Genomic DNA, 27,509 nt, shown 5'->3' with positions numbered 1-27,509 from the left:
GAGACAAGTTGGGTGCCTCCCTTCTCCACATTCCCTTTCTTTTCCAACCTGACAGTTACAAGTACAGTAGATGGAATCTGTAGGTTGCACTGTTCTTTTAGATTTCTCAGTTGAATACTTCCTTCCTTGACCACACAGGCTCCTACAAGTGTTTCTGATTTATATTGACTTCTGGTCATGAGGTAGGAGATAGACAGGCCCCAGGCTGAGCAGCCGCAATTGGTTGCCCGCTGCCCTGTGACAGACCAAAGATGGGCACAAGCAAGATGACTGGCCAGAGACAACCCGGAAAACTGCCCCCATATAAGCAACCTCAGCCACCCCAGTTGCACACAGCTCACGGCCAGTTTGCCCGTGTGCTCTTCCACACGTACTTTGCTTCTAATAAGCACTGTCTCTTTGCTAAATTCTTTCTTCAAAGAAGACAAGGACCAAAGTCCTTCTTCCAGCTCTTCCACAGCGGGAGTCAGGAGGGGAGGCGGGCAAAGAGGGAGACTTTTATAGCAGGATAAGTATTGTGAGTCATCAAGCAAAGGACTGAGAGATAGAAAACAAAAAGTAGAATCTATGTTTCAAGAAAAAAATAGAATCTATGTTTCAATAAAAGACTTTAGAATCAAAGTCTGCCTAACCAAATGCTCCTAATTGGATACTTTTGTTTTTCATAACTTTATGAAATATAATTTATTTCATTCCAGGAAACACAGCTTGGTCCTTGGCTTGATCCAAGGCTATCAGGCTCTGGCCACGTATAAAAGGCATACCTCTAATCAGGCCCATGTAGAGCCTTCACCTCTTTATTCTTGACTTTGTCATTTATCACCATTTGGAATTGTCTACACGAGCATGCTTACCCAGAAAATTCTGCTAGAATAGGCACTTTGCTCTCCGTGCCTGAGTTAACCCACTGCCCTTTTCTAAATGCCAAAGATGGGGAAATGAGGTGGGGTTTCCTGACTTACCACTTCTATTTCAACCTAAGTTTTGAACTTGGAAGATAGATTCCAGCCATAGGGTGTATCTTGGACCCATGTTCTAAAGTATCAGCCATCCAGATTGATTTCATTTAAGAAACAAAGGCAATATCTCAATGTTGTATCCGTCTTTTGTTTCTGGCCAGAAGTAATTTCCATATGGCTTTATGGGTGGATCTGCCCTGGCTCATCTGAACTCATAAAACTGGGGTTCAACACTCTAGACCTGTGATCACCAAATAAAGATCCTCAAAGGAAGTAACAGGGTCCATAAGGGAGAATTTCAAAAAGCCGTGCAAAACTTTTAACTCTTTTACTCAAGGCAAGACATGCAGAGTTACTGAATCATTCGGTGTCTGCTTTTGGTCACCAGACAGCAACAGAGGGTGGAAATTCATCCCAGGTATCAGGTGTGTCTAATTCTAAATAGACCTGTAATTCTAGAAGGGAAAAGTGAATGACTCCTGAATTATCTATTAAATAAACAAAAAAAATTTTTTTTTTTTAAATGTAAAGCCCAAGAGGGAGAAAATAGGAAAGGAAGGGCTGGGGATGAAATGATTCTTGACAGGAATTTTTTTCTGTCTGAAACCTGGTTAGGTTCATTTGTGGAAGCCCTGGAGAGTTGTCAGGATCATGATCCTGGTTGTTAAAATAGCATTAAGTGTGTCAGGTCAAAGAAGAGATGATGAATCATTATCCTTTCTGTTATGTGCAGTAGAGGAGCCCATTTACAGTCGGATCCACCCTAAACAACTGTGTCATCCCGTGAACAAAGCAATCTTCCTGTTCACCTAGTAGCACGACAGGTAAATTAACAAGAAAGTCGGGGGCGAGAAGGAAAGCCACCATCAGTGATGAATTCGGTTGTCCTCTCCAGTGATTCTGAAAATGTCAGCTCTCGACACAGAAGCGTTCAGAATGCATACTGAATTCTGTAGGGATGGGTCCATGACCTTGTGTGAAGGAATCTTCCTGGAAATCAGTCATCCTGGAAAATATTATTACATCACTTTGTCAGGTGGGAAATGTACTTAGACGTGAGACAGCTTCTTCTAAACCAGTGGTTATCTACCCTGGCTGCATACTAGAATTATCTGCAGAGGTTTAAAAACAAAAACAAACAAAAAACCCACCAAAGACTTATATCCCACCTGTGACTACGCGAAACCCAGTGTCTAGGATGGGACTTCACGTAACTGTAAAATCTTTCCTGGTAACTTCGATACACTGTGAGGGTTGAGGACCGCTCCTCTACACTGAATTGTCCCCAGAATTTGGCCCTTAGGACTTTCAAGGTCTGTTTTTTTTTGGCGGAACCTCTAGTAATGACTTAAGGAGTTGCAATAGAACCGTGGCTGTCTTCCACAGCCTACAGAGCGAACCACGTAAGCAGTCTGGTTTCACTTGGGAATGCCTTGGGAAGTCATAATGAAACTAAATATGTTTAAGTTGATGTGTTTAGTATCTCTTTTCTGGTTATCGTTTTTTCCACGTTAAGTAATACTGTCATCAGAGTACAAAAAGCTTAATCAAATAGACTGACTTTTTATAAATAGGAGTCCCGCTCCGCGATAAAAAGGAATGAACTACTGATACACACAACATCGTGGACGAATCTCAGATCCATTATGCAAAGTGCAAGAGGCGCAGCTCAAAAGGCTACAGTGATGCTCTGGAAAAGGCAAAACCATAGGGATGGAAAACAGCTCCGTGGTTGACAGGGGTGGGGTGGGGCAGGCGATGGAACTGTCCTGCGTCATGAATGTGATGGTGGATACAGGACTTTATGAATTGGCCCAAATTCAGGGACGTGTACACAGTAAAGGCTGGATTTTACAGTATATAGATCAACAGATCCTTTTCTTTTTTTGTTTTTGGCAAAAGCCAATGATTCCCTTTCCACACTTTACTGAATGTCCTGCTCTCAGAGGGCAACTAGTTTTAACTCTTTTAACTGTATCTCTTGGTATTTATTCCTTGCCTCTAAATCGTGTGCTTCATTTGCTGCTTGAGTTTTCACTGCTAGGCATTATCTCTGGGCTTCCTGCCGTGAAGACTGTTTAGCGCTCTCGTGCATATTCCTCCTTTCGCTCTCACATACATGCACCTGCATCCATCTCTTCCTCCAGTCTCCCAACAGTTAAAGCATAATTCTGGCTGGTTCCGTATACTGGATGCATTATGACCATGTAAATACAATTTCAATGAGCCATGTTGTATACTCACATTACTTTTTTCTTGTGTGTTTTCTTTGTGGCTTCTGTGCGATTAATAATTTTGCTTTTTACACGTGCTTACTTTTCTATATAGTTGGCACCAGTCAAGCCCCACATTCTCCCCTGGTTGTCTCAAGTTCCTCGCGATATATTCATACACATCCAGTAGTCCCTCAGCTGTGCCTTCTTGAACCGTCTCTCCAGGAATGTTCTGTCCTGCTTGGGTCTGGATGGTGTGTCTCTGTGCTGAGTGCACATTTGTCATTTGGAGACATCTCATTATCCTTGGGATGCCTTTCACCTTCTTTTGGGGTGTGAACCCCTTTTTCCTAGATCACTTGATCTGTTTCAAGGCTTACACCCATCGTTTCTGTCAAAAACATCCTCCAACAGTTTCCTTAGAAAGAGGACATTAAAACTTTTTGAGACCCTGAATGTCTTAAAGTGCCTTTAATCAACCTTCCCATTTAATTGACAGTTAAAATAGTTATGGAATTCTGATTAGAAAATTTTCCCCCAGAACTTTCAAGGATTTTTGCTCCATTGCTTTCTGTCTTCCATTGTTGCTGTGTTTTTTGTTTTGTTTTGTTTTCAGTTTTAATATTTTTTTATTGCAGTTGATTTACAGTGTTGTGTTAATTATTCTTGCTGTTGAGAAGTACAAGCATTTCCATTCCTGAACCTTTGTATGGGACCTGCCTTTTCCTCTGGAAGCTTTTAGGTTTTTCTTTGTCCCCAGTGTCATGAAATTTATAAGAATATGTCTGGATGCGGAAGTTTCATCCTTTGTGCTGGACTCCCCCTTTCCATTTGGAAAATCAAACTCTTAATTCTAGATTTTTTATTTTTTATTTTTTTTTTACTTCTCTTGCGTTTTCTTTATTGTCTTTTTTCGGGAACTCTTGTTATTTGGAAGTTAAACCTCCTGGGTAATTCTCTAGTTTTTATGCCTTTCTTCTCTGATTTTCCAGCGGTTTATCTTTTCTGTTTTACTCTTTAGCAGACTTCCTTAACTTTGTCTTCTAAGCCCCTCTTTTGAATTTTCATTTCTACTGTTATATTTTTAGTTTCCAAAAACTCTTTCTGAGTCTGAGTCTTTATATAGAAGTTTGTTCTAGTTTTGTAGATATAATCATCTCTTAGCTTTCAACTTTAGGTGTTAGTCATAGTTGATTTTTTTCTGTTTGTTTTGGTCTTTCATGTTAGAAGTTTCCCTAAGATGCCCAAGGAACACTGCTGTGCTCAACTTCAAGAACAGGGCATCAAAGGAAATTCAGTGCTGATAGGTATAGCTTGTCCCCTTTGGGTCTCCCTGTAGGACAACCTCACTGGACGATCTTCATAGGAAACCACTAAAGTCCTGATCTTTGGGTCTTTTCTGTTTGGTGGTCAGATTCCCCAGAGAAGAATCTTCCATTCTTGACACCTGGAGGATATAAACTTGGCTACCAAAATTCTAGGATGAGGAAGAGGGCTAGGGGCTCAACATTTAGCATCCTTTCTTCTCTCTGTCCCTGCTCTGTGTAGCATCCCCTGGTCAGATGCCCTCTGTTTTGTTGCCTAGAGAGACTAAACTTATGGTCTCACACCACACGGGAAAAGGATGGCCACCTTGTGGCTTGATGTAGTGGAGGGGAGGTGGAGGGATCTAACTATGAAACAGACTTCTAACCAAATCTCTTGCTTTTAGTCCCCCCTTCACCTTCTTCTTCAGAGGTTTTGTGAGTCCTCTCTTTTGCTCCGCACTTTCTCTACTGCTGGCTTGTTTATTCGGCTAAGTCTCCAGTCTAAGTCATCTACTCTTTCCAGCTCCCAGATTTTGTTGCTCTCATTTTGAGCCTGTCTAAAATGACCCCCACAACTCATGACTGTCTGTCACAGCACCCCCTGTGTCCTCTTCAGAACAGCCATCTTAACCTGTAATCATTTTATTAATTTCTTATTTATGACCCATATCTGCTACTAGACTCTCAGCACTGAGGAAGACCTTGTTTGTCTTGTTCTTATTTATTCCTCATGGCTATCACAGCACCATACTGTGGGAGGGATTATAGCACAGGGCCTACGAATATAGGCTCTCAGTAGTTCTGGGTTCAAATCCCAGCTTCACCACTTTTCGTAAATGTATAGCCGTGGAGAAATAATCTACCTATGGGTCACTTTTTTTTCATCAGCAAAAGGGGGAGGATATCCTCTCCGCTGAAGTTTTTGGAATGATGGGGCTTCCCTGGTGGTGCAGTGGTTAAGAATCCGCCTGCCAATGTAGGAGACACGGGTTCAATCCCTGCCCCGGGAAGATCCCACATGCCGCAGAGCAACTAAGCCTGTGCACCACAACTACTGAGCCTGCGCTCTAGAGCCCGCGAGCCACAACTACTGAGCCTGCGTGCCACAACTACTGAAGCCCACCTGCCTAGAACCCATGCTCCACAACAAGAGAAGCCACAACAATGAGAAGCCCACGCACTGCAACGAAGAGTAGCCCCCGCTCACTGCAACTAGAGAAAACCTGCGCACTGCAACGAAGACCAAAGGCAGCCGAAAATAAAAACAAATAAATAAATAATTTTTTTAAAAAATTAAATAAATAAAGTTTTTGGAATGATTTAATGAGGTAGTCTGGGTAATGAAATAATGCTGAGTGCATGCCTGGCACTTCATAAGCAACCAATAGATGCTAAGATAGGTAGGTGCAGGATTTTGAAAAAATGAATGATTAAGTGCCCCAACATTTTTGGGGTTGAAAATACGGTCACTGTGTGTGTGTGTGTGTGTGTGTGTGTGTGTGTGTGTATAAAATACTTGGATGACTTTGGGGCATGCACTTCTGTCCCCCTTTATTCAACGAATAACCTCAGAGTCCTCTGTTGCTTTTTCCCCAACAGGATTTCCATCACAAGGGTCACCGCTGACATCTCGCTGGCCAAACGCTCTGTCTTGAACAATCCCAGTAAACACGCCATAATAGAAAGATCCAACACAAGGTCAAGTTTAGGTAAGTGTGTGCATCGCCATTGAGCTGAAGCCACTTAAACCCTTCTCTCCTGAGGCTGCTGGTGAGCAGATCTAACTAGATGATAATTCCATGTGTCATAGCGCAGAGACAATACAGACACGTGTCACCAGTAGCCACTGCTGCCGTCTTAGTGATTTCATGGTATGGAAGGAGTTGTTTTGAAAGTTTTGAGTTAAAAATTCCACAGGCTGTCAGCATGAATGTTTTGGCTGTGGTCTGTTTTCACGAACATGAGCTCTGGTGTCTGCAGACTCTAAAAACTCCTGGCTTTGCATCATTGTTACCACAAGCAATGTCATCAGCCTCTTTAAGGCCCAGTTTCTGGTACCAAACCAAACTTGGGTCCCCTCGCCCGCATGCGGCGAAGCCAGTCTACTGACGCCAGGTTGGGGTGAAGGAAAGTACCGCATTTATTGCAGGGTGCCAAACAAGGAGAATGGGCAGCTCATGCTCAAAAGATCCGAACTCCCCAATGGCTTCCAGGGAGGGGGCTTTAAAGGCAGTGTGAGGGAGGGGGCCCTAAGGGGCCCTAGGGTGTGTGATCAGCTCATGCACAATTCTTGGATTGGTTGGCATCAAGTTTCAAGCACCATCAACCTTCTGGTTTCAGCCTTCTCGTTCTTGCTGTCAGCAGTTTTCATCTGGAGGGGGTCTGCTTCCTTAAAAACAACTAAGGGATGTGTGTCAGGCCTTTATCTCTATTTTTCAGGGAACTGGGAGTTTGGTGACTCTGCTCTGTGGTGGATTTATAGTCTAAATTGTTACCAGTTTTCCAGCCTAACAGCTATTCTTTGTTTTTACATGTTGACATTCCTAATTATTAACTCTTGAGCCAGCCTTTAGAGACTCAAGGGAGGCCTGGGAGACTAAAGCAAAAGCCTTTGACTTCAAAGGACAGGGATATGGGGCTTGTATACGGTTTCATTTCTTCATCTAAACAGCAAAAGAGAGAGAGTAGTAACTAACTCTAGGATTATTAGAAGGATTAAACATAGTGTGACTTCCATAAATAATGGCTGTGATCCCAAATCCCTTAATACTTGAATTATATCAAGAATTACAGTTGTATCATATTGATAGCCATATTTTTGTTTCATTTGTAAAAACAATTTGGAGATTTCAGTTAACGTGTCTACAGGGTTGCGTTTGAACGCTGTGTGTTATCGTGCACTAATTTGATCAAGTGAAAGAGCTTCGGCAACTGTTTCATCCGTTTGGCACCTGCTTGAAGTTTTAGGTTAATCGCTGTTACACATGTAACTTACTAAGCATTAGGTTTCTATTCTTATAAATTTTTTCATGGTTGTGTGAGATCTTTGATCTTTGAGAGACTGGCTTTTAACGTCAAACTTTTTAGTTAACTCTGAAGTATATTGTATAAAAAATAGAGAAACTGTTGAAAACAATAACCCTTATCTGTGATGAGTATAATTCCTTATAGAACCCAGTTTTGTTCCCCCAGCAGCCCCTCATTAACTAAACTGCAGTCATCAAGCTTTAGAAACATATCTGGGGGATGGAATCCTACATTTTGTTTAGAGTGATCTCCTGTCCTTATTGTCTGTGACCCTTAAAACTCTTTGTATACATTTTTGATGCTCACAGTCATCGTTACAAAATGCTCGTTCCATTGTTTCCACTGATGAACGAAGTCAGGTGATTTGTTTAGACTCATTGTTTGAATCAATGGCGTCACAGTTTCGTGTTGGTTGCCAAGGCTTTTGTGAAACTACCAACTATGTATTACTGTTCAAGACTCTTGCACTCTATAGAGTGAGCATACACTAGACAGTGACTGTCAAAGTCAGGGAACAAAAAAGATGAAGGAGCTTGTAGCAATGAGGCCAATAAGTTGTCAGCTCATTGAAATGGAGGGTGATTGAGAAAGTTGCTCGTGCGTTGCACTGCTTGGTGAAGACCTAAGGCTGCAGGAAGGCGTATCCACCAAGAACAGCTTCTCCAAGGAGCGAAGCCCGAGCTGAGACCTAAAACGGGATAGGGTTTAGCCAAGGAAAAAGGGCGAAAGAGTGAAGGGTATGATAGGGATTTCAAGAGCCACAGAGGCTTCTGGAAAACATACATGCTTTACTTTGACGGAGTGTATGGTTTAAAAAAGAGAGAGGTGGGAGATGACACCAGAGAGATAAAGGGTGGAGACGGGGGCGGATATTAAGGAATTTGGGGCTTATCCTTAAGGCTCGACGGAACCATGACTAGATTTTAGGCATGTATTCATCCATTGATGAACACTTGAGAACCACCCATGTACAGGGCGTCACGGTAAGTGCCGGGGACACAGACGTGAAGGACAGCACATCCTCACGCTCATACAGCTCTCGTTTCACAGAGAAGGTGTGGACAGAAGCTAATAGAAGTAGCTGTAGACAGGTAACAGTTAGAGATAGTCAGTCAGTGGTTGGTGAGTCCTGGTAGAAGCAGCAGGTAGAGAGTCAGCTGAGGAGGAGAATGTGATTTTATAGGGGGAGTCAGGCGAGGCCTCCCTGAGAAGGTGCCATTTTAGCAGAATCTTTTGTGTTGTGAGTTCTTTACCCTTGCAGCTACCTGAGAAAAGAGAGAAGTTCTGGGCAGAGGGCGCGATAGGTGCAAAGGCCCCGAGGTGGGATGCCAGTCTGGAAAGGTCAAATACTGTATGGTTCCATGTATATGATGTCCTAGAAAAGCCAAAACTCTAGTGACAAACAGCTGTGGTTACCTGGGGGAGGGTGTGAGCACAAAGGAATAGCAGTTTGGGGAGCGATGGAATTGGAGGTTACACAAGTGTGTACTCGTGCGAAAATCCATATAGCTGGATACCCCTCAGAAAGTCAATTTCGCTGCACATTTTTTTTTTTTGGGTCATGCCGTGCGGCTTGTGGGATCTTAGTTCCCCCACCAGGGACTGAACCCCGGGCCCTTGGCAGTGAGAATGCAGGCACCTAACCACTGGACCGCCGGGAGTTCCCCACTGCACATTAATTTTAACATTAACATAAAAACATACTTAAAGCTGCTTCTATAGAATTGTGAGAAATGAGCATTGTAAGAAAAGCAGTTGGAGAAGAAGATTCACTTTTCCCTATCCCCTGCCAGCTTCTCAGTGTTTTGGTGCTATCATCTGGGGTTTTTCCTAAATTATGGATTTTTTTTCAATAATTAATTTAATTCCATTTAAAAATTTAACTGCCATAAAATAGCCTGCCCTGACCCACAGAGTCCCTTCAGTGGCCTCGACCTCTCTCTCTGTCCCCACCACCCGGCTGAACACAGCCCCCCAAAATCTAAGTTTTCCAAACTTAGCTAAGTCCCCATTTCAGTCACTATTATTCACTCTCCATCTGGCTCCACATTTGTTTATAAAGAAGTTACTAGTAACCTCCCCGTCACTAGCCCAGTGGGCATACTGCAATCTGTTTTACATGACGCTGCAGTGACATTTGGAGGACATTTGTCCCCCTCTCCTTGAAGCACCCCTTCCCTTGGATTCCTCAACAGCACCGATTCTGGCCCTCCTGCCTTTCCTTTTTTTGCAGGCTTATGCTCTGTGGCTTTTGAGTGTGAGTTCTTTTTTCTTTTTTAATTTTATTGACGTGGAGTTGATTTACAGTGTTAATTTTGCTGTTCAGAAAGTGACTCAGTTACACATATGTATACTTTTTTTTCATACTCTTTTCCATTATGTTTTTTCACAGGGTATTGAATATAGTTCCCTGTGCTACACAGTAGGACCTTGTTGTTTATCCATCCCATATATACCAGTTAGTTTGCAGCTGCTCATCCCACACTCCCGTTCCTTCCCTCCCTCATCGCCCTACCCCTCAGTAACCACAGTCTGTTCTCTATGGCTGTGAGTCTGTTGCTGTTTCGTAGATAAGTTCATTTGCGTCGTACATGAGATTCCCAGAGCAGTGATATCATATGGTCTCTGTCTTTCTCTTTTGGACTTACTTCACTCACTGTGATAATCCCTTGGTCCATCCATGTTGCTGCAGATGGCATTATTGCATTCCTTTTAATGGCTGAGTCATGTATATATACATACAGACCACATCTTCTTTAGACTGTGAGGGGTTCTTAACTGTCCCTCTCGGGTCCTCTCTCTGGTCCCCCTCTCTCAGCAAAATTATTCATACCAATCGCTCCAGTTACTTCCTATATGCAGAGAGCTCACAGTTTGTACCCCAAGCCGGACAGTGCCTTTCCACTCCAGAGTTGTACATCCTACTTGACGGTGTTGCCTTGTATATTCCTCACACTTAGCACATGCTAAAGAGAATTTATCAGCTTTCCTGTATTCTGATAATTTCCCGGGGTTTCTTATCTGAGTCCTAACAGTCAGGATGCTCATCTCCGTTTGGAGGACCAGGAGACTCTGTGGCCCTCTTGATACGTGAGCACCCGCACTTCCTTCCCCAGCACATCTCCAGGTCTTGTCAGTTTCGCCTCCTGAATTTCTGTCCCATCTGTCTCATCACATGCAGTGTTTACACTGCTGCTCCACTCCAAGGGCCCCAGGCACCGTGAGTACTTCACACCTAGTTCGACCCGGATCCCTTAGTTCTTCATGCCACAGCCGAAGAAATCTCTTCAAACAGCAGATCTGTTCCGCACACATCCCTGCTTCAAACTGTAAATGTCTCTGCGTTGTTCTTGGACGACAGCAGAACTCCTCGACCTGGACCTGGACCCCGAGTGTCCACAGCTCTTAGCCTCACCTCACACCGTCTGCACTCGCCTTCCACGGCTGCAGTAACAAAATCACACAGACCAGGAGGCGGAAACAAACTTATTTCTCACACTTCTAGGGGCTGGAAGTTCAAGATCAAGGGGTCAGCAGGTCTGTTTCTCCTGAGGCCTCTCTCCTTGGCTTGCCGACGGCCACCCTCTCACTGTGTCCTCACGTGACCTCTCCTGTGTCTGCACCTCCCTGGTGTCTCTCTGTCTCTCTGTCTCTCTGTCTCTCTGTCTCTCTGTCTCTCTCTCTCTCTCTCTCTCTCGTCTTATGAGGACACTGGTCATACTGATGTAGCCCGCCCTATCCTACTGGCCTCATTTTAGCTTAATCGCCTCTTTGAAGGCCCTGTGGCCAAATACAGTCACATGGATACGAGCCCACCTGTAGGACCACATTTTTTACCTCTTGAAAGGCTCTATCACCAAATAGGCTTCCATTCTGAGGTACTGGGGGTTGGGACTTCAACACAGGAAATTTGGTGGAGGGGGGACACACAATTCAATCCATAACATTGCCTTTCACTCAGTCCTTTGTCTGCCACGGAGCCTCTGCACCTGCCGTTCCCTCCTCACCTGACTCCCCCTTTGAATCACGGGAAGGGCCGCCATGTTACCCTCACTGCGTGAGTGCATCATTGATGCCTGTCTCCCCCACTCGATGATAAGCCCTGTGAGCTCAGAGATTGGATTTCTTTGGGCTCATTATTGCTTCCCCGGTACACCCCACACTGACTGGCGCAAAGTAGGTGCTTAGTAAAAATATATGGGATAAGTGGGTAGTCACACCTTGACACTGCCCCTCTCCTCGAACGCGCCACACCTTGATTTTCTGTCCTCTGTTTTTATGCAAAGTTGGAAAATGGCTTTGCATTCAGTGTTTGTTGTACATCACAAATCTGTATTTTCTCCAGGGAAGACAAGTTATTCTCTATCGTGGTATTCTTTTAAGCTGTAGTTGTGCTGACATTAAGGATATATTAAAGTTGGGGGGGGGAGAGAATTATTGCTGCTATATTGCCCCATAAGAGGATAAACTGTCTGTATTAAAGTATCAACACTCCAATCTTTGCTTTTATTGAAGTCAGTTTTTCTTACCCTTTAAACCAGTTTCTATCTAGCATGTTTCCTCAGTCTGCACAATAAGTTCTCTGCAATGTTGCTTTATTTTTAAAGAGTATTAGCATTTCAAAGATCTAAGTCAAATTATTTTCCAGTGTTTGTGAACTGCTGGAAGGTGTATGCTGGAGGAAAGGTAAACCAGACACTGAGTTTGGGGGCAGAAACCACTGCTAAGAACTTATTCTTTCAAGCGTTACTTATTATCCTGGAAGTTCTTTCAACCCAAGGGCAGGTAGGGGCAAACTGGGGGAGTTTATTTTTTATTTTAATATTTACTTGTTTTGGCTGCCCCAGGTCTTAGTTGCAGCATGTGCACTTCTTAGTTGCGGCATGCGAGCTCTGAGTTGTGGCACGTGACCTCTGAGTTGAGGCATGCGGGATCTAGTTCCCCGACCAGGGGTGGAACCCAGGCCCCCTGCATTGGGAGCACAGAGTCTTACTGGACCACCAGGGAAGTCCCAGTGAGCTTACTTCAAAAGCATCGTTTTCTTGTATACATTTAATAAAAAATTAAATTTGAGAAAATTGACCTCAAATTTAATAGACGAGATCAATTATAGCAATTATTTCTTTTATGAAAGGATGAAAGATCCTGTATATTGAAGATATAATTTGATAGGTAAAACTTTGCTTTATACATGAGATTTTAGAAAACTTTCATTGCATAAACAGAAGTATAGTATGTTGCATTTGGAGTTGATTATGCTAATGTACCACTGTGTGACATGAAGAAAAAAAACCTGAAAATTTTGTAGCTTTAAGTACATACTCAGGTTTTGGGAGTGGTACAGGACTTCCTTGCCTGTATGGATGTCTTTGTATGGGCTCATAAAACTTCTCACCTTTTTTCTCAGTTGCAATATTGGTCAAGCATCATAATTTAAAATACTACATTAGCTATGCACATAAATTACATTATAGTCTTAGAAGCAAAAATATTATTTAAATTAAAATAGCAAAGGGCCTGGTAAGAGTTATTTGCCAATTCCAAATCCAAACTTTTAAAACTAATAAACTCAGATACTTATTGCTTTATGAAATAATTCACCTCAGAGTTTCTTTAATCTGCCCAACTTTATACTGTCTGCAAACTGTGGCTTGGTTTTCCCCCAAGCAGTTTTCCAGGGACAAATCAGTTTAGGAAACCTAAACATCTTTGCACCCGTTTGTACACAACTGCAGTTGTGGGATCTACTTGTGTCGCACGATAGCAAAAACTATGTACCGAAAGTGGGAAAATATCAGCAAATGAGAGTAAAGGAAGTGAAGCTAGAGTTAGCCGTGCACGTGGCAACAGCTGTAACTGACGGTAAAGGAAGTGAAGCTAGAGTTAGGCGTGCACGTGCAACAGCTGTAACTGACGGTAAAGGAAGTGAAGCTAGAGTTAGCCGTGCACGTGGCAACAGCTGTAACTGACGGTAAAGGAAGTCCGTGCATGTGGCAACAGCTGTAACTGACAGTAAAGGAAGTGAAGCTAGATTTAGCCGTGCACGTGGCAACAGCTGTAACTGACAGAAAACACACACGGAGCAGGGGAAGGCATTTACTTTGTATATTAGCAACTAGGTGGTCAGATAATAATGTTTACAGCTTGGTAAATGTTTTTAGTGCAGTTGAGGAGTCAGTGGAGATAATTTGTTAAAAGTCTGTCTCTTTCACCTTGTCCTGATGGAACTGTTCTGCCTCTAAACTGTGGTGATGGATGCAGGAACCTACACATGATAAAACTGCATAGAGTTCAGCACGCACGCGCACACACACACACACACACACACACACACACACGAGTACATAAAACTGGGGAAATCTGAATAAGATGGGTGGATTGTATTAATATTAATGTCCTGGTTGTGATATCGCACTACAGTTTTGCAAGACGTTCCCATTGAGGATGACTGGGTAAAGGGCACAGGGTTCTCTGTTATTTCTTACAACTGCTTGCGAGCCTACAGTTATCTCAACAGAAGCATCAATTAAAGGAAAGTTCATCACTTATGTTGGTAGCACCAGGGACTGTGGAACGGGGATGACACACCAGAGAGCACCCCTTATTTGGTCCTCAGGTGTGGTCTCCAAATCAACAGCATCATTATCATGGGGGCATTAGTGAAGACTGAACATTCTCAGGCCCCATCCAAACCTATAAAATCAGGAACTCTGGAGGTGGGACCCTACAATCTCTGGTTTAACAAGGCTGCCTGGTGATTCTACCATATGCCAGAGTCTGAGAACTCCCGATCTTGTTCAAGCCCATCACTGTTCAGTGAAGGATCTGAGAGCCATAGGAAGTGAAGGGACCTGTGTGGTGTGGGTGAGGCACCTACTAACGAATAAAGCTAAGGCTAGACCCTGGGTGTCCTGACCACCGGTCCAGGATTTTGTCCATCGAGCAGTGTCGTGATCCTAATTACACCTCTGCTTTCTCTGAGGAAGAGAAAAAAATAATTCATGGAGAATGAAGGGCGGATGATAGACTCTAAAACTAGCCTTGCGAATCGATGCGATGTGGAATTTACGGGACTATTGATCTTTTGAATCTCATTTCTTCCCTCCTCGTGACCTATCCATTACCAGCGTAGCTATGTCTGTCTTAATAAATTAGCACTTTTTATTCCACAAGATTGCTCCAATGGCCCAGCTATAGCAATATTTCTACCCAAAGGGAGTTCTTCATCTAAATATATTTTGGCAGTCGAATTCATTATTCATGTTTTTGAAGATTTAATGAACTTTTTTCTACAACAGCAGCTTCTACCTAATACATAGTCAATTAAAAAGGCAAAAAAATGTTACATTATATATATATTAAATGATTATATTTTTTCTTTGCCTTTTTAATTCATTCTTTCAACACAGTCTTTGAGTGCCAAGCGTGTACCAAGTAGTGTACTGACGGAAGGAATGGAAGTAATTATGTACTGTTGCCAGTTTTCTGTCAGTTCACTGCCTGTCGGAAAAGTTTTCAATCATATCATCAAAATACAATGCAATAAATGTTAACAGAGGTAGGCACAAAGCAATACTTGACATTTGTTAAGTATTTACTGTGGGCCAGGCACCACAATAAATGCTTTGCATGTTGATTCATTTAGTCCCTCATTTCCATTTTCCAAAAAAGAACACTTAGGGAGCCCCAAGAAATGAAGCCTGTTACCAAGGATCACACACTCTATGAAGTGAGGAAGCCACTTTGGTGCCTGGGACTGGGTGCCCAGAGGCAGACCTCCCTGGGCCTGCGGAAAGGAAAAGAGGCTTAGAGGGGGCTTTACAGATTTCGTTTTTTAGGATAAGTAAGGAACTTGTCAAAACTAGAATTCTGTGCTTAGTGATTATGAAATGGCATTGGAATTACCATTACATCACTGATACCAGAGCCATCGCAAGTCTTATTAATTCTCGACTGACCGCTTGGATATCGTCCAACACTAGCTACAAAGTGTAACAACCGCCTCTGTTTTTATAGTATTGTTCAATTAGAGAAATGTCTTTCCAAACGAACGCACTTCCCTTCTTTCTCATCTTCCAGAAAACATGATCGTTTCTGAGCTCTGAGTTTTTCTTTTAATTGAAGTACAGTTGATTTACAATGTTGTGTTAATTTCTGCTGTACAGCAAAGTGACTGAGTTATACATATATGTACTTTTTTTATATTCTTTTCCATTACGGTTTATCACAGGGTATTGAATACGGTTCCCTGGGCTATACGGGAGGACCTTGTTGTTGATCCATCCTATATACACTAGTTTGCCTCTGCTAATCCCAAACTCCCAGTCCATCCCTCCCGCACCTTCCTCCCCCTTGGCAACTGCAAGTCTGTTCTGTGAGTCCGTTTCCTAGAAAAGTTCATTTGTGTCATATTTTAGATTCCACATGTAAGTGATATCATATGTATTTGTCTTTATCTTTCTGACTCACTTCACTTAGTATGATCATCTCTAGGTCCATCCATGTTGCTGAAATGGCAGTATTTCATTCTTTTTTATGGCTGAGTAGTATTCCATTGTGTATATGTACCGTATCTTTAGCCATTCATCTGTTGATGGGCATTTAGGTTGTTTCCATGTCTTGGCTATTGTGAGTAGTGCTGCTATGTACATAGAGGCGCATGTCTCTTTTTGAATTATAGTTTTGTCTGTGTATATGCCCAGGAGTTGGGTTGCAGGATCATATGGCAACTCTATTTTTAGCTTTTTGAGGAACCTCCATACTGTTTTCCATAGTATCAGCACCAGTTTTAATTCAACGGCTGTTAAGTGATTGGGATTTGGACAGGTCAATAAGGCTTTTCGGTTTCAGAAATGAACATCAGCTGTCTTTGACATTTCTTTTTTGAAATAAGTTCTAAGCATGATGTACTCTGTCAAAGAAAAGCCACTAGTACAGATACATTTCTTTTTGAAGCATCATTTTTACTTGGAAGTTAAAAGTATTTTCTTCAGAATTTATTGGTCATCTTTTTTTAAGGTTTACTTACTAATATGTTGCACTGGGATTCTGAAAAAAACTCCTTAAAATTTTTAAATATCTCATTTCCCCCCTTAATTTAAAAAGTGTTAAGATATTTGTGTATGTAAGAATACTAGAAGATATAAATATTTGCATACATATACACATATATACATGATACATATATTAAGCAATTGACATGTTGATAAAGTAATTTTGTATACATAATAAGATAATGGATTATTTTTTTATGTTTATGTTACTCAGATTTTATGCAATGAACAAATATTACATTTATAATCTTTTTTTTTCATAGTACTCAAACTGCTAAGAAAAATGAAGCTTTTTTAAGGTGTGGGACTCTGTGTGATTAACCGTTATTATTAACTGAGTACATGGATGAAAATCTTTGTGATCAAATTTCTTTTTTTTTTGAGACATACCTGACATATACCATTAGATTAGTTTCAGGTATACAACATGACTTGACCCATGTATATATTGTGTTATGATCACAGAAGTCTAGTTACAAGTTTACGTACAGTTACGAGTTTTTTTCTTGTGAGAAGAACTCCTAAGATCCACTCTCTTAGCAACTTCCAAATATACAATATTAGTAACTATAGTCACCATGCTGTGCGTCATATCCGTGGGACTTATTTGTGCTTTTGACCACCCTCACCCACCCCCCACTTCCCACCTCTGGCTACCCCCAACCTGTTCTTTTTACCTGTGCTTTTCTTTTCTTTTCCAATTCCACATTTCCGTCAAGATTCTATCACTGGATCACATGGTGGTTCTATTTTTAATTTTTGGAGGAACCTCCACATCATTTTCCATAGTGACAGCACCAGTTCACATTCCCACCAACAGTGCAGGAGGGTTCCCTTTTCTCCATATTATCACCACCGTACTTGTTATATTATCTTTTTGATGATAGCCATCCTAACAGGTGTGAGGTGATATCTCATTGGGGTTTTGATTTGCATTTCCCTGATGGTTAGTGATGTTGAGCGCCTTTTCATATACCTGTTGGCCATCTGTATGTCATCTTTGGAAAAATGTCTATTCAGGTCTTCTTCCCATTTGTTCATTGGACTGTTTGGTTTTTTGCTATTAAGCTGTAAGAGTTCTTTATATATTTTGGAAATTAACTCATCCTATACAAGCATATCTCATTTTATTGTGCTTTTCATTTTATTGCACTTTGCAGATGTGTTTTTCACAAATTGAAGGTTTGTGGCAGCCCTGCCTTGAGCAGGTCTATTGGCACCATTTTTCTAACATTGCTCGCTTCGTGTCTTTGTGTTACATTCTGCTTATTCTCGCAATCTTTCAAACTTTTTCATTACATTTGCTACGGTGATCTGGGATCAGTGATCTTCGTTACTATTGTGACTCTCTGAAGGGTCAGATGATGGTTAGCATTTTTCAGCAATCAAGTATTTGTTAATTAAGGTATGTACATTGATTTTATAAGACAATGCTTTTGCACACTTAATAGACTACAGTTTAGTGTAAACACAACTTTTATATGCACTGGGAAACCAAAAAGTTCATGTGACTTGCTTTATTGCAGTAGTCTGAAAACAAACCTGCAGTATCTCTGATGTACGCCTGTATATGACTTGCAAAGATTTTCTCCCACTTGGCAGGTTGCCTTTTCATTTTGTTGATGGTTTCCTTTGCTGTGCAGAAGCTTTTTAGTTTGATGTAGTCTCACTTGTTTACTCTGGGTTTTCTTGTGTTTGCTTTTGGTGTCAAATCCAAAAATGCATTGCCAAGACGAATGTCAAGGAGCTTACCACCTTTGCTTTTCTCTAGGAGTTTTATGGTTTCAGGATATACATTAAGGCCTTTAATCCATTTTGTGAGCTGATTTTCGTGTATGGTGTAAGACAGTGGTCCAGTTTCACTCTTTTGCACATGGCTGTCGTTTTCACCCAGCACAGTTTATTGAAGAGACTGTCCTTTTCCCCACTGTATATTCTCGGCTCCTTTGTCATAAATTAATTGGCCATATATGCATGGGCTTACTTCTGGGCTCTTCTAGTCTGTTCCGCCGATCTATGGATCTGTTTTTACGCCAGTACCATACTATTTTATTATAGTTTTGTGATATAGTTTGAAGTCAGGAAGCATGATTCCTCCAGCTTTGTTCTTCTTTCTCAAGATTGCTTTGGCTGTTTGGGGTCTTTTGTGATTCCATACAAAGTTTAGGATTGTTCTGTATCTGTGAAAAATGCCGTTAGATTTTTGATAGTAATTGCAATAAATCTGTAGATCACTTGGGTGTGGACATTTTGACAATATTAATTCTTCCAGTCCATGAGCGTGGAATACCTGTTTATTTGTGTCTTCAGTTTCTTTCATCAGTGTCCTACAGTTTTCAGAGTACAGGTCTTTCACCTCCTTGGTTTTATTTATTCCTAGGTATTCTTTTCTTTTTGATGCAATTTGTAAATGATATTGTTTTCTTCCTTCCTCTTTCTGATAGTTCATTATTAGTGTATAGGAATGCAACAGATTTTTGTAAGCTAATTTTGTATCCTGCAACTTTACTGAATTTGTTTATTAGTTCTAACGGTCTTTTGGTGGAGTCTTTAAGAGTTTTCTATACATACTATCATGTCATCTACAAACAGTGAGAGTTTTACTTCCTTTCCAATTTATACGCCTTTTATTTGTTTCTTGCCAAATTGCTCTGGCTAGGACTTTCAATACTATGTTGAAAGAAGTGGTGAGAGTGGGCATCCCTGTGTCGTTCCTGATCTTAGAGGAAAAGCTTTCAGCATTTCCATTGAGTGTGGTGTTGGCCGTAGACTAATCAAATTTCTTAATGCTTACAATAAATATTAACTTAGATCGGAACTTGACTGTTGGGGATCAGTGGCTGTGAAAACATTTATAGGGCACAAAGAAGCAAGGTTATATTGGAATAAAATTTTAAGGAGCATGAGAAAAGAGAGCAAGTAAGAGTGTCAGTAATGTTTTAGAACACTATTATGAATGATTTCTAAAACTGTTGTTTAAGGAAATTCCAATATATATGAAGTAAAGAATGTTATAGGAAACCTCAGGTACTCATCACCTAGTTTCAACTATCATCTATTCATGGCCAATCTTGTTTCATTTCCAGTCTTCCCCCTGCCTTCCTCTCGTGTCTCTGAATTATTTTGAAGCTAATCCCAGACATCACATGATGTTATCTGTAAATGTTTCAGTATGTATTTCTAAACATTGAAGACTCTTTTTATTTAAACCATATCGCCATTATCGCCAGACCTTAACAGTACATCCCAAATATCAGGTTGCCACTCAGCCATGTATCATTTCCCAACTGTCATGTATTATACATACACACACATACATCTTTATATATATAAACATTTTATCCACTTACTTTATGCATTATCAATATGTCAATTACTATTTGTTTGAATCAGAATCCACATAAAGTCCATACATTGCGAATGTTTCCTAGGTCCTTAAATCTCTTAATCTCGTTTTCCATAGATCTTTTTTATTTCCTCGTAGTTTTTTGAAGAAACTGGGTCACTTATTCTGCAGGGTTTTCAGAGAGTGAATTTTGCTAACTGCATTACACGGGCGTAGTTTATATATAATTGTCTGTTCCCTGTATTTCTTATAAACTGATAGATCCAGCAGCTTAACGGGTTTGTTTTTTTCTTTTAGCAAAACCATGTCATGGGTGGTAATGTGACCAAATATTATTTTAAAGCCAGTATCTCAAGTGGTTTGGGCCCTGATTTTAAAGACACCCAGGTTAAATGAAAGGCCTCTAGTCATAACATATTGTGAGGCAGACAATAGTGACTTGCCTTTTCTGGAATAATGTACTAGTTAAAATTATCTCCAGGAATCTTCGGCATGGATGCAAATGCATAAGAGGAATTAAATGGTATTCTGTAGGTCTAGGAATCTCATGGAATTGGCCCTTCATGACTGCGGTGGGCACTGTAAAATACATATAATGCTTTATAGACCTATGATGTCTAGTAAAGTAGTTTCTGGCTATTTAACTCTTATTTAAATTAAATTTCAAAAATTTATTCATTCATTCACATGTGCTACACTTCAGGAGCTCCACAGGCATATGAGGGTTGTGGCTACCGTACTGGACAGCAGTGGTACAGAAATGGAGAAGCAGATGAACTGCATGAAATTTCTTTGGCATTCAAGTAGATTTTTGGATGTTTATATAGTTTGTATTCCTGTAATGCTGACTCTAATATATAACCGCCCTTTTAAAGCATGAATGTTACAGGGCTGTTCTTTTGTTGGTGGGAAATATGAGAAGTGTGTTTTTGGACGAGTTTGTTGTAACACTCTTAAAATCTCTCCTGTTTTCTGTTGTAGTTCAGCTTGGTAATAAGCATCTCTAGACTCTATGAATCATCTCCAGAAGGCGTACCAATAGGTGGCATATAAACACAGATAAGCCCGTGCAGTGACAGGAAGGCTGGTGATGGGTGCTAGGCTAGAGTGGTCAGAAACAAACACAGGGAAGACCTCTCTTCAAGTTTCTATTTCACAACATTTTAATGAAATGACTTCATGGAGTGAAGTTTTATAGCACCAAAAACACGTCAGCACAGAGCCAGAAACGTTGACTCTCATAGACATCGTGTTAGATGTCTGGTTGAGAGAGGAATTCCCTAAATGCTAGAGGTATTGTGAAGGAACGGCTCTCTCCAAAGGACACCTGTTACCAGCTCTCTTACCTGTAGACAGCAACCTCACCTACCTGAGTACCGTTTTACTTTGTCTCAATCTGGTTTAAAAATGCTGTAAAGTAATCAATCAAACTCTGCTTAACCTTTTACAGCGGAAGTTCAGAGTGAAATTGAAAGGATTTTTGAACTTGCAAGAACATTGCAACTGGTGGTCCTTGATGCAGATACTATTAATCATCCAGCCCAACTCAGTAAAACCTCTCTGGCCCCTATTATAGTGTATGTCAAGATTTCTTCTCCTAAGGTAAGTAGGGTTGTTTGTTACTGTTTGCTCTGTAATGGAACTTTTACTAGAATGTGTATCTATAGTCTGCTTTCCAGTTACAAACGGGCTGTGTCTTCATCCATCACAAAGGGTCTGAAGAGAGACGTGGTGGCCGAGAATTGTTACGATCCATATAAGCAAAAGCATGATGAGTTTCATGGCTTAGGGGAGTGAGTGATTCCCAAAGTGTGGTCCGTGGATCCCTGGTGGGGGAGGTTCTGAAACACTTTTTAGAGGGTCCATGAGGTCAGAACCATTTCCATGATTATTATCTAAGCATTATCTAATACTCAGACATCCTCCCCCTTTTTCACTGGTTTGACCTTTGCACCAATGGTGCAGAAGCAGCGCTGGGTGATGTCTAAGCAGGAATCAAGGCCACAGTAGCAGGAGCAGCTGTGGCATTCTCCCTCCCCATGCACTCCCAGGTTAAAAAAAAAAAAAAAAGCCACAACCCAGTTTCACTTAAGAATGTCCTGATGAAGTAGTAAAAAATGCTTAAATTTTGACTCTTCAGTACAAACCTTTTTAATATTCTATGTAACGAAATGGGAAGTACACTTCAAGTTCTTTAGCTACGTGCTCGAAGTCCGTTTTCTTGAGGGCAGGTACCAGTGTGATTCTTCAAGTCATAAACCAAAGTAGCCACTTTCATCCTGGAACGCCATTTTTATTGGAAAGAACAACTGACATGTCCTTCAAATTTCAGGACAGATCAATGGAATTTAATGTAACAGAGTAAGAAAAGTTCATTGATTGATAGGGATTTAGATTTCACATGAGAGCTAGTCTTTAAAAAGCTACCACTTGTTTACTGTAGTATCAAAGAAAGATATCCACAATTATCTGAAAAGGCTACTAATTACGTATCTATAGGGGACTGGATTTTCTTTGCCTGTTTCAAACAATACACTGTAGCAGATTCACTGTAGAAGCAGGGCACATCAGCTGTCTTCTGTGGAGCCAGGCAGTAGAGAAACCTGCAAATAACTTAGCTATTTTATCAGAATGCATGACATGTTAACATATAAGAGGTTACTGGTCATTCTTAAATGAATTTTTCAGTTTTACTTTCTAATATATAACTATTACAGTACACATAAAAAGCTCTTGGGAGTTCTCCACAGTTTTTAAAAACATAAATCATGAGACAAAGTTTGAGAACTGCTAGCCTTGAAAAAAGACAAGACTCAGAAAAATCTCCACGCTGGTGACTTATGAAGCTTGTGACTGAGATTTATGTCAACGTGTTAATTTTGCTGATCATCTTGAAGATTCTGTTTTCTAGCGTAATCTATTTGTAAACCATCAGTGCTGCATGCAAGGACACCAGAGAAAGGAACGAATAATGAACCTTGTTTACCTGAGTGCAGATACCCCAATTGAAGAATCTCGTCTTTTACAGGTTTTACAAAGGTTAATAAAATCTCGAGGGAAATCTCAAGCTAAACACCTCAATGTTCAGATGGTAGCAGCAGATAAGCTGGCTCAGTGCCCTCCGGTAAGTCTCTCTATGCAGTATAATCCACTTGAAGGCTTCACACCCGCATTCTGTTAACAAAAACCAGATGGACAGGTAAACGCCTGTCCAGGGAGAGAACCCTGCCCATTAACAGTGGGTTTCCTCCCAAAGACGGGAATGGTCTACCTCTTACCAAGAGCACTTGTCTAGGTCATGGTCGTCGCTTACGAACAGCTACGGTGTGTTCCGTGGTGACCTCGCTTTGTTAATCTAACACCTCAGTAGTCATCTGTGTTTCACCTTTAATGAAACACAATCATTGTTTCAAAACTTTGGTTGAAAAGACGGCTGTTTGGGGTTGGTTTATTATTCACTTCTACTCAGGGAGCGAGTTGCTGGCTCTTCATTACCGTCTAAGAAATTGATCTGAGACCATTTCTAAAGGACTCAGTAACCAGATTCTGACACCTGAACACATCCCTACCTCGAATCCCCTGCTTTGCATACCATGCTTTGGGCCTGTATGCTTCCGGCTTTTGTTCTGGCTTTGTTTTTTTTAAATGAAGGTATATCAGAAGCCTTAAGAACTGGGATCAGACCCACTTATAATTACCGGGAGTACATTACATTTGTAGGAACTCTGAACTATTCTGAAGTCTGGGCCACATCCAGTCAGTAGTGGCTTCGGCTTCCTCACATCCTCACCTCGCCTCAGTCGTTTCCAAGGTTCAGCTTTTCATAGTCTCTGGCTTATATTCTCATTTTCTTTTGTACATCTCGCCCCTAACATAGGATCAATTCCTTTCAGGCAACTTTTCTCTGGTGCCCCTAACAACTGTTATCACACCTGTTCACGCCTGGTCACTCACACAGCAAAGCAGTGAGGCCATAGCGGGCGGTCAGCCCCTGCGAAGAGAGGAGCCCGTCGCCACGGCAGGGATGCAGCACGCAGCCCTCGGGCGCCCTCCGTGCTCCTGGCATGCAGGAGGCCCAGGGGCAGCACGGCCAAGGCGCCCTGGCCGCTGTACGCATGCCATCTGTACCGTCTGCCCCTGCAGGAGCTGTTCGATGTGATTCTGGACGAGAACCAGCTCGAGGACGCCTGCGAGCACCTCGCCGACTACCTGGAGGCCTACTGGAAGGCCACCCACCCGCCCTGCAGCAGTGTCCCCGACCCTCTCCTCAGCCGTACCTTGGCCACCTCGACCCTGCCCATCAGCCCCGCTGTGGCCCCCAGCTCACAGGTTAGCAGCGCTCCCTCCTTCGCTCGCGCCACTGGGGTCCAGGGGTCCAGGGCTCCGGGGCCGTGCTCGTTCCAGTTGGGCAGCCCTGTCCAGAATGAGATGGAACACCGAGTCCCTTAAGTGTCTCCAGCGTGAGCTGTGCGCCTGTAAGAGGAGTGTAAACAGCCTCCTATGAAGTACCGTAAGTCCCCCATATACGAACGAGTTCCGTTCCAAGAAGGCATTCGTAAGTCCAGCAGTTAGCCTAGGCTGCCCACTAACACAATCGGCTATATAGCACTGTACCGTGACAGGTTTATTATACTTTGCACACAAATAATACAGAAGAAACAAACAAAAGATCAAACATTTTTAACCTTACAGTACAGTCCCTTGGAAAAGGACAGTCGTACCCGCTAGGTCACCACTGCTTTTACGCTCGCTTCCGACCATCCTGGGCTTGAAATAAAGATACTGTACCACCGTACCCTATACGGTAAAGAACACAAAAGCACAACCACTTGTAGAGGATGCACGCACATGACAGCGTACGCCAAATGATCTAACTTACGTGATTTGACACGCGGAGCTATGTTTGCATCTTTTGGAAGTGCACAACCTGAAGGTCCGTATGTAGGGGACTTACTGTGTTATAAACCGTAAAATCCACTCTCCCCATATTCTGTTAGGGCCAGGACAGAGGAACTTTCTATGTGGCCAGCAGCACAGACTGTGGACTCAGACTACCTGGGTTCAATTCCTTCTCCTCTCCACCCCTTCCCAGGGGTTTAATCTTGGATAAAATCCTTACCTGCCCTTTGCCTCAGGAATACTAATGACCCTGCCTCGTGGGGCTGTCATGTGACTTTTCTCATGAGATTGGCTTACAGGGTGGTTGTATTTAATCAGTCAGTATACATGACAGTCTCACAACACTGCTGGCCTCGTATTAAGTGCCGTTTAAGCATTTGACATTTTATCATTTTCTTCCCTTAAAGCCAACATCCTAAGCATTTTTAATCTTCCCACCTGTATCCGAGCAGAGGTGGTTAAGTGTCCACCCATGTGTAGACAGATCTCAGGGACCTATATCTATATTTGAACCACAAGAGAAGATATAAAAGAATGCCCTCCCTCCTTCATGCATTCATTTTTTAAAAATTTGTAAAGTTACTCTGTGCTGTTCTAGGCGCTTACAAATTAACAGAAAGTCCAATACAATAGAAACGCTACTGGATGTTATCGAACACATTAAGCAACCGAGCTAGGTCAGATTTCATTTCAGCACTTTAGAGACTCTGAAAAGGGACTAGACTTGTATGGACTTGCCTTTGTGACAGTTCCCCAGACCCCGACCTTGGCTGAGGCCTGTGTTTGCTCCTTCACCTCCAGGCTTCTCAAGGGGATCCAAGGACCGATCGTGCGGCTGCCACCCATTCTGCTTCCCAAGCTGAAGAAGAACCCTGCCCAGACCCAGTCAAGAAACCCCAGCACCACAGCCATCGCAGTGGGGCCAGCCGAGGCCTCTCCAGGCAGGAGACCTTGGATTCAGAAACGCAGGAGAGTCGCGACTCCGCGTACGCAGAGCCCAAGGAAGATTATTCCCACGAACATGCAGACCACTGTGCCCCGCACCGAGATCACAGCCACAGAGAGGAACCCCACGGGGGTGGGGAACGCAGACACAGGGAGTCTCGGCACCGCTCCCGGGACCCGGATCGAGAGCAGGACCACAACGAGGGCGATAAACAGTGGAGCCGCCACAAATCCAAGGATCGCTACTGTGACAGGGAGGGGGAAGGGGTGTCCAGGAGACGGCATGAGGCTGGGGACTGGAACAGGGAGGTTTACATCCGCCAGTGACTTTTGCCCTTTTGTGTCGTTGGTTTTCTTATTTTTAAGTAAGTCTTGTATACCACCACCCTCCAACTCAATCTTGGGGGTCTACATTGCAATCATGTGTGATCTGTCTTGTATATTTTGTACTGCTGTTGCTTGGATAGCAACAGCATGAAATAGAGTATTAATATACTTTTTATTTTCCTTTTGTAAGTAAGTGCTATATAAATTCGCCTGGAAAGGCTGCAGTCCTCTGGTTGTCTACTGCACTTTGAAAACCGTCTAGGGTCGCTGCCACTTGAACAGTATCAGCTGTTGCCATCCAGGTGGCATCAGGATTTTAAGAAGCATAGCTGATGTTTTCGAAAACGTGGCTGATGTATCCAGCAGGCCAGAATCAAGCGGCCCACGTAAAAAGTGGAATTTCTTGGTTCTCCCGATCTTTAATATGTAGGCGCCTGGTTTGCATAGTCATCCGTGGACCACTGTTTCTCGCTTGTACCTCTGGCTGACTGACTAATCTTGGGGACAGACTGTCTTGCCTTACACCAAGGGGATCAAAGTCAGAATCTATTTTCTATGTACTAGCATTGTGTACTGTATAGACAGTTTGTAAATGTTACTTCTGCAAACACCTTCTTATGATAATTATATAATTATTTGATTGATATATATACATATATATATATATATATGTATATATATATATCAGTTTGATCACACTATTTCAGAGTCTTAATGCCAAGCCAGCAGATTTGCTTTCTGAATTACAGGGACTAGAAATGCCCACCTTCAGGAAATTTGTAATAATGTCATCTAGACACCTATTCCCGTTCTAGTAGAGAGTCTGTACATACTGTAAATACGTGTGACTGCCTGACTTGAAAAGGTTTGATTTCTGAATGTTCCTCCATCCCTGTACGTTAATCATTGTGACCATAAATTCTGGGAAATATAACCAAACTCCAAGGGTTGCTCCGCTCCGTGCCGTTCACACTGATTGTGACGGCCACGTCCTGCGTAGCCAGTGTCTCAGGTCACGGCACAGGAGTCTGGGAGCCGCGTGCACACGAGCCAGTGACGGGCGTGCACGCTGACGACAGCGGCGGCCAGCCCGGGGCCGAGGCGTCCACCCGCCTGGCTCCGCGGCTCGCTGCGCCGCTGTGGCCCGCCGAGCCGTCAGGGGCCAGGAGGGCACGCGCCGCCAGAGGGGACGCCCCGGAGAGCTGCCCCTCGCTGGCTCCTGGAGAGGGGCCACACGGGCCACTGTGATGAGTGTTTCACTGGAAATGTCCGACGACCTCTCGTCTGAGAGAGAAGCGTTTACACAGATGCTCCCGACTCCCCCCCATCTCCTCACCTCGCCTCGCCCGCCGTGCCCGTTGTGTTCCCCCCGCTCCGACACTTTCACTGTCCGTCACAACCTCAAAGTGCTTCTTATAACCAAAGCTTCTGCT

At 42.6% G+C, this 27,509-nt stretch overlaps 1 long non-coding RNA gene across 1 annotated transcript; it reads right to left on the bottom strand.

Moving 5' to 3' along the window:
- Positions 1-1,304: 1,304 nt before the first annotated feature.
- Positions 1,305-27,406, bottom strand: LOC149749937 (uncharacterized). The gene is made up of 3 exons (XR_016391866.1): positions 24,233-27,406; positions 23,184-23,290; positions 1,305-23,079 (listed from the first exon to the last, which is right to left on the bottom strand). It is a non-coding gene; the product is annotated as an uncharacterized LOC149749937 (long non-coding RNA).
- Positions 27,407-27,509: the final 103 nt, after the last annotated feature.

Source organism: Delphinapterus leucas, chromosome 2 (assembly GCF_059928025.1).
Source record: "Delphinapterus leucas isolate spDelLeu-1000000601 "Yukka" chromosome 2, BTC_Dleu_Yukka2, whole genome shotgun sequence".
Taxonomy (NCBI): Eukaryota; Metazoa; Chordata; class Mammalia; order Artiodactyla; family Monodontidae; genus Delphinapterus; species Delphinapterus leucas.
The sequence above is the reverse complement of the archived record's forward strand: the minus strand, read 5'-3'. Positions and strand labels throughout refer to the sequence as shown.